A 14125-nucleotide genomic window follows, 5' to 3' on the forward strand; every position below is an offset into this window, starting at 1 on the left:
CGTGGTTTTTTTTTCTTTCTTCTTTATACATACTACATCTCATTATCAACCAGTCTATATTAGCAGCAGACACAGTACAGTACGGTAGTCCACGGCTGTAGCTACCTCTGTGTCGGCACTCGGCAGTCCGTCCATAATTGTATATCACCTACCCGTGGTTTTTTTTTCTTTCTTCTTTATACATACTACATCTCATTATCATCCAGTCTATATTAGCAGCAGACACAGTACAGTACGGTAGTCCACGGCTGTAGCTACCTCTGTGTCGGCACTCGGCAGTCCATCCATAATTGTATACCACCTACCCGTGTTTTTTTTTTCTTTCTTCTTTATACATACTACATCTCATTATCATCCAGTCTATATTAGCAGCAGACACAGTACAGTACGGTAGTCCACGGCTGTAGCTACCTCTGTGTCGGCACTCGGCAGTCCATCCATAATTGTATACCACCTACCCGTGGTTTTTTTTTCTTTCTTCTTTATACATACTACATCTCATTATCATCCAGTCTATATTAGCAGCAGACACAGTACAGTACGGTAGTCCACGGCTGTAGCTACCTCTGTGTCGGCACTCGGCAGTCCGTCCATAATTGTATACCACCTACCCGTGGTTTTTTTTTCTTTCTTCTTTATACATACTACATCTCATTATCATCCAGTCTATATTAGCAGCAGACACAGTACAGTACGGTAGTCCACGGCTGTAGCTACCTCTGTGTCGGCACTCGGCAGTCCATCCATAATTGTATACCACCTACCCGTGGTTTTTTTTTCTTTCTTCTTTATACATACTACATCTCATTATCATCCAGTCTATATTAGCAGCAGACACAGTACAGTACGGTAGTCCACGGCTGTAGCTACCTCTGTGTCGGCACTCGGCAGTCCGTCCATAATTGTATACCACCTACCCGTGGTTTTTTTTCTTTCTTCTTTATACATACTACATCTCATTATCATCCAGTCTATATTAGCAGCAGACACAGTACAGTACGGTAGTCCACGGCTGTAGCTACCTCTGTGTCGGCACTCGGCAGTCCATCCATAATTGTATACTAGTATCCATCCATCTCCATTGTTTACCTGAGGTGCCTTTTAGTTGTGCCTATTAAAATATGGAGAACAAAAATGTTGAGGTTCCAAAATTAGGGAAAGATCAAGATCCACTTCCACCTCGTGCTGAAGCTGCTGCCACTAGTCATGGCCGAGACGATGAAATGCCAGCAACGTCGTCTGCCAAGGCCGATGCCCAATGTCATAGTACAGAGCATGTCAAATCCAAAACACCAAATATCAGTAAAAAAAGGACTCCAAAACCTAAAATAAAATTGTCGGAGGAGAAGCGTAAACTTGCCAATATGCCATTTACCACACGGAGTGGCAAGGAACGGCTGAGGCCCTGGCCTATGTTCATGGCTAGTGGTTCAGCTTCACATGAGGATGGAAGCACTCAGCCTCTCGCTAGAAAAATGAAAAGACTCAAGCTGGAAAAAGCACAGCAAAGAACTGTGCGTTCTTCGAAATCCCAAATCCACAAGGAGAGTCCAATTGTGTCGTTTGCGATGCCTGACCTTCCCAACACTGGACGTGAAGAGCATGCGCCTTCCACCATTTGCACGCCCCCTGCAAGTGCTGGAAGGAGCACCCGCAGTCCAGTTCCTGATAGTCAGATTGAAGATGTCAGTGTTGAAGTACACCAGGATGAGGAGGATATGGGTGTTGCTGGCGCTGGGGAGGAAATTGACCAGGAGGATTCTGATGGTGAGGTGGTTTGTTTAAGTCAGGCACCCGGGGAGACACCTGTTGTCCGTGGGAGGAATATGGCCGTTGACATGCCTGGTGAAAATACCAAAAAAATCAGCTCTTCGGTGTGGAAGTATTTCACCAGAAATGCGGACAACATTTGTCAAGCCGTGTGTTCCCTTTGTCAAGCTGTAATAAGTAGGGGTAAGGACGTTAACCACCTCGGAACATCCTCCCTTATACGTCACCTGCAGCGCATTCATAATAAGTCAGTGACAAGTTCAAAAACTTTGGCCGACAGCGGAAGCAGTCCACTGACCAGTAAATCCCTTCCTCTTGTAACCAAGCTCACGCAAACCACCCCACCAACTCCCTCAGTGTCAATTTCCTCCTTCCCCAGGAATGCCAATAGTCCTGCAGGCCATGTCACTGGCAATTCTGATGATTCCTCTCCTGCCTGGGATTCCTCCGATGCATCCTTGCGTGTAACGCCTACTGCTGCTGGCGCTGCTGTTGTTGCTGCTGGGAGTCGATGGTCATCCCAGAGGGGAAGTCGTAAGCCCACTTGTACTACTTCCAGTAAGCAATTGACTGTTCAACAGTCCTTTGCGAGGAAGATGAAATATCACAGCAGTCATCCTACTGCAAAGCGGATAACTGAGGCCTTGGCATCCTGGGTGGTGAGAAACGTGGTTCCGGTATCCATCATTACTGCAGAGCCAACTAGAGACTTGTTGGAGGTACTGTGTCCCCGGTACCAAATACCATCTAGGTTCCATTTCTCTAGGCAGGCGATACCGAAAATGTACACAGACCTCAGAAAAAGAGTCACCAGTGTCCTAAAAAATGCAACTGTACCCAATGTCCACTTAACCACGGACATGTGGACAAGTGGAGCAGGGCAGGGTCAGGACTATATGACTGTGACAGCCCACTGGGTAGATGTATGGACTCCCGCCGCAAGAACAGCAGCGGCGGCACCAGTAGCAGCATCTCGCAAACGCCAACTCTTTCCTAGGCAGGCTACGCTTTGTATCACCGGTTTCCAGAATACGCACACAGCTGAAAACCTCTTACGGCAACTGAGGAAGATCATCGCGGAATGGCTTACCCCAATTGGACTCTCCTGTGGATTTGTGGCATCGGACAACGCCAGCAATATTGTGTGTGCATTAAATATGGGCAAATTCCAGCACGTCCCATGTTTTGCACATACCTTGAATTTGGTGGTGCAGAATTTTTTAAAAAACGACAGGGGCGTGCAAGAGATGCTGTCGGTGGCCAGAAGAATTGCGGGACACTTTCGGCGTACAGGCACCACGTACAGAAGACTGGAGCACCACCAAAAACTACTGAACCTGCCCTGCCATCATCTGAAGCAAGAAGTGGTACCGAGGTGGAATTCAACCCTCTATATGCTTCAGAGGTTGGAGGAGCAGCAAAAGGCCATTCAAGCCTATACAATTGAGCACGATATAGGAGGTGGAATGCACCTGTCTCAAGCGCAGTGGAGAATGATTTCAACGTTGTGCAAGGTTCTGATGCCCTTTGAACTTGCCACACGTGAAGTCAGTTCAGACACTGCCAGCCTGAGTCAGGTCATTCCCCTCATCAGGCTTTTGCAGAAGAAGCTGGAGACATTGAAGGAGGAGCTAACACGGAGCGATTCCGCTAGGCATGTGGGACTTGTGGATGGAGCCCTTAATTCGCTTAACAAGGATTCACGGGTGGTCAATCTGTTGAAATCAGAGCACTACATTTTGGCCACCATGCTCAATCCTAGATTTAAAGCCTACCTTGGATCACTCTTTCCGGCAGACACAAGTCTGCTGGGGTTGAAAGACCTGCTGGTGAGAAAATTGTCAAGTCAAGCGGAACGCGACCTGTCAACATCTCCTCCTTCACATTCTCCCGCAACTGGGGGTGCGAGGAAAAGGCTCAGAATTCCGAGCCCACCCGCTGGCGGTGATGCAGGGCAGTCTGGAGCGACTGCTGATGCTGACATCTGGTCCGGACTGAAGGACCTGACAACGATTACGGACATGTCGTCTACTGTCACTGCATATGATTCTCTCAACATTGAAAGAATGGTGGAGGATTATATGAGTGACCGCATCCAAGTAGGCACGTCACACAGTCCGTACTTATACTGGCAGGAAAAAGAGGCAATTTGGAGGCCCTTGCACAAACTGGCTTTATTCTACCTAAGTTGCCCTCCCACAAGTGTGTACTCCGAAAGAGTGTTTAGTGCCGCCGCTCACCTTGTCAGCAATCGGCGTGCGAGGTTACATCCAGAAAATGTGGAGAAGATGATGTTCATTAAAATGAATTATAATCAATTCCTCCGCGGAGACATTGACCAGCAGCAATTGCCTCCACAAAGTACACAGGGAGCTGAGATGGTGGATTCCAGTGGGGACGAATTGATAATCTGTGAGGAGGGGGATGTACACGGTGATATATCGGAGGATGATGATGAGGTGGACATCTTGCCTCTGTAGAGCCAGTTTGTGCAAGGAGAGATTAATTGCTTCTTTTTTGGGGGGGGTCCAAACCAACCCGTCATATCAGTCACAGTCGTGTGGCAGACCCTGTCACTGAAATGATGGGTTGGTTAAAGTGTGCATGTCCTGTTTTGTTTATACAACATAAGGGTGGGTGGGAGGGCCCAAGGACAATTCCATCTTGCACCTCTTTTTTCTTTTATTTTTCTTTGCGTCATGTGCTGTTTGGGGAGGGTTTTTTGGAAGGGCCATCCTGCGTGACACTGCAGTGCCACTCCTAGATGGGCCCGGTGTTTGTGTCGGCCACTAGGGTCGCTTATCTTACTCACACAGTCAGCTACCTCATTGCGCCTCTTTTTTTCTTTGCGTCATGTGCTGTTTGGGGAGGGTTTTTTGGAAGGGACATCCTGCGTGACACTGCAGTGCCACTCCTAGATGGGCCCGGTGTTTGTGTCGGCCACTAGGGTCGCTTATCTTACTCACACAGTCAGCTACCTCATTGCGCCTCTTTTTTTCTTTGCGTCATGTGCTGTTTGGGGAGGGTTTTTTGGAAGGGACATCCTGCGTGACACTGCAGTGCCACTCCTAGATGGGCCCGGTGTTTGTGTCGGCCACTAGGGTCGCTTATCTTACTCACACAGCGACCTCGGTGCAAATTTTAGGACTAAAAATAATATTGTGAGGTGTGAGGTATTCAGAATAGACTGAAAATGAGTGGAAATTATGGTTTTTGAGGTTAATAATACTTTGGGATCAAAATGACCCCCAAATTCTATGATTTAAGCTGTTTTTTAGGGTTTTTTGAAAAAAACACCCGAATCCAAAACACACCCGAATCCGACAAAAAAAATTCGGTGAGGTTTTGCCAAAACGCGGTCGAACCCAAAACACGGCCGCGGAACCGAACCCAAAACCAAAACACAAAACCCGAAAAATTTCCGGCGCTCATCTCTAGTAAAAAGTGCACGCTGTCTGCCGCTATGTGTAAAAAGGGCACGCTGTCTGCCGTTATGTGTAAAAAGGGGGACGCTGTCTGCCGTAATGTGTAAAAAGGGGACGCTGTCTGCTGTAATGTGTAAAAAGAGGAATCTGTCCGCCGTAAGGTGTAAAAGAGTCTCTACCTGGTGTAGTGGTGCTACTGTGCGGCATAATTTGAATAATGGAGACTACTGTGCACCGTTTTATGAATTGGTATTATTTTGTGGCCACACCCCTTCCCCACGAAGCCACGCCACTATGTATTTTTGCGCGCGCCTACGGCGCGCACTGCCCCTCTTTTGCATGCGGGGGTGGGGCTCCAATGCCGTTTCTTGCACACAGTGCTAAAATGTCTAGTTACGGCACTGTTGCTAGGTATCCATTTCTCTGGCCCTGAGCAGGTCCCCCTCACCAGATCCTCTCATGGGGTGAGGGGGTGGACTTGGGTGGGATGGGGGGCCCAAAGCATTTTGTCGCACCTGGGCCCACTGCTCGCTAGTTCCGCCACTGATTAAGATGACCTGACCACATATACACACACATACACACTAGGGTTAATTTGTTTTGGTGGGAACTAATTAACCTACCAGTAAATATTTATTGGGAGGAAACCGGAGTACCCGGTGGAAACCCACGCAAGCACAGGGAGAATATACAAACTCCACACAGTTAGGGCCATTATGAGTCTTTATCACATTCCTTTTACACCTTTTCACATTACTTTCTAAACACAAGGGACTTTTCTGTCATAAATAATAAAAGGCTAATGCTGCTCCTCACCTCTATGGAGGGAATTCAAGTGTTGTGCACGTCAGCGGCCATTAGATGGCGTCCAATTGAGGCGATCCAAGTGTCGCTCCGCTCGGCCACGCACAGCCACCATTGCTGACGTTACTGTTATGTTGTTCCGCCATTTTGACGGGCTGGTAACTAGTTTAAAAATAAATAAATCGGTAGTGGGGACAGCTATGTGTATCTTTATGTTGTTCTAAATAACTTTATTCTAGAATGAACGGATGTAGTGACCAGAATAAAATTGTGCCCTAATCATTATACAGGTCCTGCACTTTCTAACTGACATTAATGTGTCTTCTGTTGGGGAAAATACAAATGAAGATCTTTATTCTCAGATGCACATTTCTTTCCTTTGTCTCCATATTGCAGCATCTTGAAAGCCCTCAGCACAAAACCTTTGTGGAGGGCCAAGATTACAAGGCCCTGGATGACCTTATTGCCACCCTGTGCGCGGACTGGGAGGAGCACTGAAGGTTTCATGATTTCTGTATTTACTTTCACATTCTGTTATACTATTTACACAAAACAATATAAACTTGTATCTTATTAAGCTACTCATAGAGCATACTTACCTACATTTTCTTTCTCCTCTCCGGGAGAAGCCCGGAGAGGAGACGCTGCAGTGTCTTCGGGGGGCGGGGCCGGACTGTGACATCACTAAGCCCCGCCCCCCGCATCGGGAAATGCCGCGATCCGCGGGTCCGCGGGAAGGGGGCGGGGCTAAAATGACGCGATTTGCGTCATTTTAACCCCTTCTCCACCCGACGGACCCGCGTTATCTCTCCATCCTGCTCGCATCACTAGGGTGCGAGCAGGATGCGGGAGACCTGCCCACTCTTCCGGGGGTGCGGGGGGCTACCCCAAAAAACGGGAGCCTCCCGCAGCTTCCGGGAGAGTAGGTAAGTTTGTCATAGAGCAGGGTGTGTAATGCTGGGCACCAGTGTCGGACTGGGGCGTGAAGGGCCCACCGGGGAAATGCAGTGGTAGGGGCCCATTCTTAGTTGCTTGGCTAATCATTAGTGCATGGTCTGGGCCCATTGATAAATAATATATATAGTAAATACGGCTAGTGCACACATGATAATGTACCAGATTCATAACAGCAATGCACTGTAGAAAATACACCATAGTCCTGTATATAATGTAACATATGCATAATTTACAATTTAAGTGTACAATCTGGAAGAGTCCAGAGGAAAGGGGGGGCACCTAGTGCTGCCACCTCATCCCTTTAATTCTGGACACATATTAATTACACAGGTTCTGAGGCTGATTAAAACCAGGTGAAATGGAGTCTTGAAGTCAGCCAGCCACAGAACCTGTGCAATTAATGTGTCCAGAATTAAAGGGATGAGGTGGCAACCCTAGGTGGGCCCCCCAGGCAGTGGGAGGCCCACTATGTAAGGGTGACAGTGTAGTGTAGTGCCTGCTGTCGTGCAGGTGTATCACGCTCCTTACATATATATTGGTAGATGCTCAATTAGCTTAGTGATATCATTCAGGTGCTCGAAAGGGAGGGGTATTGCTAAGCAAGAAAAAAAGGCATTTGTTTCCCCCAGCACCCTGAATGATAACCGTAACCAGATATAAATTCCACATAATAATTGAATTCAGAGATCTTCGTTACACATATTTGCGCAAATGTGTGAATAAGCCCCAAAGCCGCATCAAGGCGTCTCTATATTTGGGGTCCCTAGCGCTATATCTAGGTGCAGGGTGTGGCACCCCAAAACACCAGCATAAGCCAGAAAGCCCAGCATAGCATACCAGTGAAAAAACTATAGTGTTAATAAATTAGTATTTAGGAAGCCGAAGCTATAGAGAAAGTGATACAAAAATGAAATGCAATTAAAATAGAGAAATAGTGTTAAAAAATTAGTAAGTGAAAAGTGTTAATAGAATGTAAAGGTATGCCACACTAAGGCCATCCAGCTCAGCCAGTCCAGAGGCACCACACGTCACACCTCCATTACCCCAATCTGGGTCTAAGATTAACCAGCAAGGAGCCACATGATAATGGCTCCTTACTACAATATGTCTAAGCTAAGAGCTACCTACCTTGGAGCAACCCCATAATGCTCCATGTGGCATGTCAGGGCCTGCACCTCCTCCTAATGCAGGAACCTCTCTGCCTCTCACAACAAACATATATATTGGTAGATGCTCAATTAGCTTAGTGATATCATTCAGGTGCTCGAAAGGGAGGGGTATTTCTAAGCAAGAAAAAAAGGCATTTGTTTCCCCCAGCACCCTGAATGATAACCGTAACCAGATATAAATTCCACATAATAATAGAATTCAGAGATCTTCGTTACACATATTTGCGCAAATGTGTGAATAAGCCCCAAAGCCGCATCAAGGCGTCTCTGTATATTTGGGGTCCCTAGCGCTATATCTAGGTGCAGGGTGTGGCACCCCAAAACACCAGCATAAGCCAGAAAGCCCAGCGTAGCATACCAGTGAAAAAACTATAGTGTTAATAAATTAGTATTTAGGAAGCCGAGGCTATAGAGAAAGTGATACAAAAATGAAATGCAATTAAAATAGAGAAATAGTGTTAAAAAATTAATAAGTGAAAAGTGTTAATAGAATGTAAAGGTATGCCACACTAAGGCCATCCAGCTCAGCCAGTCCAGAGGCACCACACCTCACACCTCCATTACCCCAATCTGGGTCTAAGATTAACCAGCAAGGAGCCACATGATAATGGCTCCTTACTACGATATGTCTAAGCTAAGAGCTACCTACCTTGGAGCAACCCCATAATGCTCCATGTGGCATGTCAGGGCCTGCACCTCCTCCTAATGCAGGGCCTGCACCTCCTCCTAATGTTTTGGTGGGAACCAATCAACCTACCAGTAAATATTTATTGGGAGGAAACCGGAGTACCCAGAGGAAACCCACGCAAGCACAGGGAGAATATACAAACTCCATACAGTTAGGGCATTATGAGTCTTTATCACATTCCTTTTACACCTATTCACATTACTTTCTAAACACAAGGGACTTTTCTGTCCTAAATAATAAAAGGCTAATGCTGCTCCTCACCTCTATGGAGGGAATTCAAGTGTTGTGCACGGCAGCGGCCACTAGATGGCGTCCAATTGAGGCGATCCAAGTGTCGCTCCGCTCGGCCACGCACAGCCACCATTGCTGACGTTACTGTTATGTTGTTCCGCCATTTTGACGGGCTGGTAACTAGTTTAAAAATAAATAAATCGGTAGTGGGGACAGCTATGTATATCTTTATGTTGTTCTAAATAACTTTATTCTAGAATGAACGGATGTAGTGACCAGAATAAAATTGTGCCCTAATCATTATTCAGGTCCTGCACTTTCTAACTGACATTAATGTGTCTTCTGTTGGGGAAAATACAAATGAAGATCTTTATTCTCAGATGCACATTTCTTTCCTTTGTCTCCATATTGCAGCATCTTGAAAGCCCTCAGCACAAAAACGTTGTGGAGGGCCAAGATTACAAGGCCCTGGATGACCTTATTGTCACCCTGTGCGCGGACTGGGAGGAGCACTGAAGGTATCATGATTTCTGTATTTACTTTCACATTCTGTTATACTATTTACACAAAACAATATAAACTTGTATCTTATTAAGCTACTCATAGAGCAGGGTGTGTAATGCTGGGCACCAGTGTCGGACTGGGGTGTGAAGGGCCCACCGGGGAAATGCAGTGGTAGGGGCCCATTCTTACATGCTTGGCTAATCATTAGTGCATGGTCTGGGCCCAATGATAAATAATATATATAGTAAATACGGCTAGTGCACACATGATAATGTACCAGATTCATAACAGCAATGCACTGTAGAAAATACACCATAGTCCTGTATATAATGTAACATATGCATAATTTACACTTTAAGTGTACAATCTGGAAGAGTCCAGAGGAAAGGGGGGGCACCTAGTGTTGCCACCTCATCCCTTTAATTCTGGACACATATTAATTACACAGGTTCTGAGGCTGATTAAAACCAGGTGAAATGGAGTCTTGAAGTCAGCCAGCCACAGAACCTGTGCAATTAATGTGTCCAGAATTAAAGGGATGAGGTGGCAACCCTAGGTGGGCCCCCCAGGCAGTGGGAGGCCCACTATGTAAGGGTGACAGTGTAGTGTAGTGCCTGCTGTCGTGCAGGTGTATCACGCTCCTTACTGCAAGTTGTTTTCCTCAGTTCCCGACCACAAATCCTCTTCTTCTGGAGGGATCCTTCCTTTTGAACCTCAACGTGGGGACTCAGCCTTGAGGACCCGACGGCTAGGGGAAGAGCGACACTAGTCACCGAGTATCAACTCTTTCCACGACAGGGAAGAGGACACACGGGGGTGGCCACAACCTTCACTGGTTAGGTGGATGTCATCACTGGCCCTAAGGCCTCAGCCACCCAATCGTCGCCTATTTGGCACTTGCACACGAGGTGAAAGCAAGCCCCACTAGGCCTAGCGGGGTCTCGTGAACTGACGCTCAACAAGGACCAGGACACACACACACAGAGGTGTATACTCACGCAGGCACTCTTGTCAACTTGCCTGTTGCGGGTCTCTGCTCCTGGAGAGTAAATGACAGCAGCCTCCCTATAAACTGATAAATAGGCTAACAACTAACTGGGCCTATTTACTACAAACACTAAACAATACAACTTGGTTAACTACTACACCTATCTCCAGCAAACAGTACAAGCGCATACAAGGCAACAAAGTGACGATATACAACAAAGTGTGAGTTACCTTTTAGTCTGGTTTGGTGGAAGGTTTAACCGCTTTGTGCCGGTAGATGAATGCCTGTGCAAACTAACTCCCTGCTGTAGGCAGCCGCCCACTTCAGGCTCACGGGATGAGGCGTGTGGGGCGGGACCGACTCTCCACGGCCTCCCCGACACTGAAACCATATACAGAATATGAGGGCCAGCCAGCCCTTCACCGCCAACCTGCAACTGGCCCCGAGCGAGCTACCTTACAGCCCACCCGCTGCGGGTACCCAGCCAGAGAGGTATCTGTACTGTATGAACTTTTCCCACTTGTGGGGGGTAAAACCCTGCAATACCCCTGTGGACCTAGTACCCTCTACTGGAGGCTCAGGCCTACTGCTTGGGATTACCCACGGGCCTGGTGCCCGCCTGCTTGATCAATTGTGGTCTTGGCCGAAAGCCAAGAACACTACCCAAGTCCTATTTCCTAGCTCACCGCAGGCCTAATGCCTGTAATTACCCCACAGGCCTATTGCCTGCCTAGTGGTGACATAACCATGGCCTGTTGCCAAGATTACCAATTTACATGTGGCCCGTTCTCCTATGAATTCCCGCAGGCCTAAAGCCTGGATTGCGCCTAGGCCTAATGCCTGCTAACTGGAGGGGGAAGTAACCTTGGCCTAATGCCAAGGTTACTAATTACAAAATGGTGGCCCGTACTCCTATCTGATGCTCAGGCCTATTGCCTGTCTGTGCTCCCAGGCCTAATGCCTGAACACCCGGTGGTCTAGGAGGATTAGATGGTGGTGAGGGCCCAAGGCCGCTTACCCGGATCGGTGGGAGAGGCTGCAGTGGGGAGCTTCGTTAGCTCTTTTGCTACCCACACACTGCAGCACTCTCCGCCGGTCTTCTGCCGCTGGATCCCGGGCTCCACCTCTTCCATTTCCTTGCAGCCTCCTCTACTCTCTGCCACCGGATCTTCCCTCGCCGCCGCTACATCTTCTTCTGCCGCTGGATCTTCCTTCTGTTCTGGAGCTCTTCACTGATCTGGCTCCGGCACTCGACTGAGCTCTCCCGCTCCGCAGCGTCTGTTATATGACGCTGTGAGGGGGCGGAGCTATGACGCGATGAGCCCAGATTGGCTCATCGCAGCCCGTCCCTATTGGCTGACCAGGCACGAGCCCCGATTGGCTCACACCCGGCGCGCCACTCAAACAGCTGCGACGTGATTGGGGGGGCTTGTATCCCAACGGATGCAAGCCCCTCCGCCCTGGAAGCTCGCCGCGCCGCATCCCACCGTGAACCGACGCACACCCGGGGAAAATGGAGGTAAGGGTCCTCCCTTGTTCCACCAGCATGGTGCCTGCTCACACCTACACAATCCAGGATCTCAGATGGCGATCCTGGCTTTGGCACTCCCCCACAATAACAGTGACCTCTGTTATGGGAACCAGAGGCAGCAGCTGCCTCCTCCCCGCCTCCAAATGGCAGCAAACTGTCAATCACTTACAGTCTGACGCCTTACTGCATCCTACATCACAGACCTGTTCTACACATGAGCAGTACGGGTCCGGTGCATGCGCAATTAGTTTCCTCCCCTTTTTATTGTAGTATAAACACTATATGAAATATATTTTATGATACTGCGTTCTTATTGACAATTATTAGTATTCATATCTTATGCATTTAATCTATATTCATTTATATTGTTGTTCTCATTATAGCTCTAAACACTTTCATCTAGTTCCTGTGTGTGCTGGACTGCTTGGGAGCCATTATCCGATATGCTCTGCTGTCACCTGCGGCGACTCCCGTATCTCCAGCCGGATATGAAACACCTTATCCTTATGCACCACCAAAAAGCTCTGTGAGCATATCACTATCACCATCTATCTCTATCTAGCTTAAAAAATATATATATATATATAGATAGATAGATAGATAGATAGATAGATAGATTGTGTGCAGCAGAGCTAGTGATCCTTCTTGTTTGTATTATGCAGGTACCATAGTTGAGAAGGTCGCCATATGAATTTCAATCTTCATGTTATGCAATGAACTGTCATTTATTTGCTTTCAGTTAGCACGGAAGTTCTGATTTTTTATGATATAAACATAGCACCAGGGGTCATTACTCCTATATGTTTTTACTGAAGGATGGTAATTCTAGGGTGGGCATTAGGGTAGTAGGGCCAATGCGCCGTGCTCTTTCTTTCACTAGATCACTACAGGAGGCACGAATATCCAAAAGTGAGGTATTCAGAAAGCACATCAGGGCATCTTCCTTAACCGGATCATCCAGTCCCACAATATGGAGGTTGTTCCATCTTAACGATTCTCCAAATCATCCAGTTTGTTCATGACAGACAGATGCTGCTTATGGTGATCCTCACACTGTTGCTTGAGAGTGAACACATCTTGACATGTCTTAAGCTGGGTACACACTGGCCGATATATCAGCCGTTCTATTGCCCTCCCAGGTCGTGACATCAGTCAGGACGGATCGGGCAGTGTGTATGCACAACACACTGCCTGATCCGGCTATAGATATATCTGCAGATCCATTAATATATGTGTGCATATGTGTATCTGGCACTGAGGGCATATATATATATATATATATATATATATATCTGGCACTGGGGGTATATGTGTATCTGGCACCGGGGACATATGTGTATCTGACACTGGGGGCATATGTGTATCTGGCACTGGGGGCATATGTGTACCTTGCAATGGAGGCATCTGCATATCTGGCACTGGACGGCATATGTGTATCTGGCATTGGGTGCATATCTGGCACTGGGGTATATATTGTATCTGGCGCTGGGGGCATATCTGGCACTGGGGGTATATGTTATATCTGGCACTGGGGACATATCTGGCACTGGAAGTATATGTTGTATCTGGCAATGGGGGCATATGTGTACCTGGCACTGAGGGCATATGTGTATTTGGCACTGATGGCATATATGTATCTGGCACTGGGGGCATATCTGGCAATGGGGGTATATGTTGTATCTGGCACTGGGGGTATATGTTGTATCTGGCACTGGGGTATATGTGTACCTGGCACTGGGGGCATATGTGTATCTGGCACTGGGGGCATATGTGTATCTGGCACTGGAGGCATATGTGTACCTGGCACTGGAGGCATATATGTATCTGGCACTGGGGGCATATCTGGCACTGGGGGTATATGTTGGATCTGGCACTGGGGGCATATCTTGCACTGGGGGTATATGTTGTATCTGGCACTGGGGGCATATGTGTACCTGACACTGGGGACATATGTGTATCTGGCACTGGGGGCATATGTGTATCTTGCACTGAGGGCATAATTACATCCTCTCTGTACAGTATACATAACATCACATATTTTGTCTTTCTTTACTCTCA

The sequence above is a fragment of the Pseudophryne corroboree genome, chromosome 11 (assembly GCF_028390025.1).
Source record: "Pseudophryne corroboree isolate aPseCor3 chromosome 11, aPseCor3.hap2, whole genome shotgun sequence".
Classification (NCBI taxonomy): domain Eukaryota; kingdom Metazoa; phylum Chordata; class Amphibia; order Anura; family Myobatrachidae; genus Pseudophryne; species Pseudophryne corroboree.